This window comes from Sander vitreus, unplaced genomic scaffold, assembly GCF_031162955.1.
Source record: "Sander vitreus isolate 19-12246 unplaced genomic scaffold, sanVit1 ctg248_1, whole genome shotgun sequence".
NCBI lineage: Eukaryota > Metazoa > Chordata > Actinopteri > Perciformes > Percidae > Sander > Sander vitreus.
In genome coordinates, this window is record NW_027595420.1 from 77501 (window position 1) to 80000 (window position 2500).

General features: G+C 43.9%; 1 protein-coding gene across 2 annotated transcripts in view; it reads left to right on the forward strand.

The window, feature by feature from the left end:
• Nucleotides 1-2500, forward strand: part of LOC144513420 (B-cell receptor CD22-like) — an 11939-nt gene that overhangs the window by 3414 nt on the left and 6025 nt on the right. The gene's annotated exons all lie outside the window — the stretch shown is intronic.

Here is a 2500-nt window from a genome sequence, read left to right on the forward strand (position 1 = left end):
ATTTTCTACCATCATGTTTGTCTCTTCTTCCTGAAACCTGGTTAGACCATAATAACAGTGATGCTGTTCTTATTATGTCACATATCTCCAAGGGTTTGAACATTTCCAAGGTTGTGGTGACTGATGCTGCTCTCTCTGATCACTCCTGTGTTTTCTTTAACGGTACTATCTCTGTGCACAAAAGTGTCCAAACAAAGAAAGAAAACAGTATATCACTGAGAACACCAGTGAAAACATTTATTCAGCTTTTCTCGTCCACACCCGCCCTCTCAGGGGTCTCGGTCACTGAGCTTGTAGACATTTACAAATGTAAGATTACAAATGTTATTGATGCCATTGCTCCCATTAAGGTAAAAACTGTCTCCGATAAGAAAAGATCTCCATGGAGAAATGCCATACTGGTAAGAACAGAAAAAAAGAGTGTCGAAAAGCAGAACGCAGGTGGCGATACACTAATCTCCAGGTCCACTACAACACCTATAAAGAGAGACTTCGCATTTATAATTTGGACCTGAGGACTGCAAGGCGGTCCTTCTTCTCGGACATTATTGCCAAAAACAATAATAACTCACGTGCTTTGTTTGCTACTGTCGATAGGTTAACAAACCCTCCAGTACCAGCAGCATCTGAACTTTTACCCACGAAGGCCTGCAATGATTTTGCAGTTGTCACAGTGTCCAGGCAAAACAAAGTCCAATATGACCCAATTCCATATGATTAACCGTAAAAACCTGGAGGACATTATACAACATCTGAAAACCTCCTCCTGCTGCCTTGATATTCTACCAACTACCAATTGTTTGGCTCCAGATCTTCTACAGATTGTAAACACGTCTCTTCTCTCAGGTATCTTCCCACAGGCCCTGAAAACTGCAGTCATTAAGTCACTCTTAAAAAAGAACAATCTAGACACGTCACTAATGAGCAACTAAACAATAAACAACAGTTCTGATGCCTTCCAGTCGGGTTTTCGACCTCACCACAGCACTGAGACGGCTCTTGTTAAAGTCTTTAATGACATCCACTTAAACACAGATAGTGGCAAAACCTCAATCTAAAGGCGCTTTTCCATCACGTGGTACCTGCTCGCCTCGCCTCGCCTCGCCTCTACTCGCCTTTTTTGGTTTTCCATTACGAAAAAGAGTCCCTGGTACCTGCTAACAGGTACTTTATGTAGTACCACCTCAGTCCAGGTTCCCAGCGAGCTGAGGCGATACCAAAAGGTGACATGAAAGCGACAGACGGGGGCGTCCTGAACAAACCCGCTATTCTTAAATAGTTCAGCCAGCTGTTTATTTCTGCTGCCTCCAGCTTCATTAGAAACTAAATGTGTCTTCTGGCAACAACAACACACCTTCCACGTTCTGGGTGTCGCGTTAGGTCACGGCAGTTTCCTGCGGCGTCGCTTGTTTTACAGTCCTGCGGAGGCTCCAGGCAGAGCTTTCGCCGTAGCCACGTACACACACACGTGGCCGGCTCGACACACACACCAGCACACAAGTATAAACATCAGGCCACTTGAGCTTGTTTTACAGTCCTGTGGAGGCTCCACGCAGAGCTTTCTCCGTAGCCTATGTAAGTGGCCTGATGTTTATACTTGTGTGCTGGTGCGTGCGTCGAGCCGGCCACGTGTGTGTGTACGTGGCTACGTCGAGCCGGCATATAACGACCAGCCACGCTGAGGCGGTACTAACATCTGCAATGGAAAACGGACGCACAGTGTGTCGAGGCGAGCAGGTACCATGTAATGGAAAAACGCCATAAGTATTACTAGATCTCAGTGCTGCATTTGATACGGTCGACCATGACATATTACTAGACCGATTGGAAAACTGGGTTGGCATTTCTTGCTCAGTACTAAAGTGGTTTGAGTCTTATTTAAAGAACAGGGACTACTTTGTGTCTATAGGGAATTATACATCTGAGCATACAAATATGACGTGTGGAGTTCCCCAAGGCTCCGTTCTGGGGCCTCTTCTGTTTAACATCTACATGTTTCCGCTGGCTCAGATTATGGAAAACAATAAAATAAGTTACCATAGTTATGCGGATGACACACACATTTACATAACCTTATCGCCAGGGGACTATAGTCCAATACAACAACTGACTAAGTGCATTGAACAAATTAATGACTGGATTTGCCAGAACTTTCTTAAATGAAATGATGAAAAAACTGAGGTGGTTGTTTTTGGAGCAAAGGAGGAACGATTAAAAGTCAGCACTCAGCTTCAAACGATAATGTTAAAAACAACAGACAAAGCCAGAAATCTTGGTGTAGTCATGGACTCAGACCTGAATTTTAACAGCCACATTAAGACAATAACAAAATCAGCCTATTACCACCTTAAGAATATCTCAAGGGTTAAAGGACTTATGTCTCAGCAGGATCTGGAAAAACTTGTCCATGCTTTTATCTTCAGTAGACTTGACTACTGTAATGGTGTCTTCACAGGTCTCCCTAAAAAAATCAATCAGACAGCTGATTCAGAACGCTGCT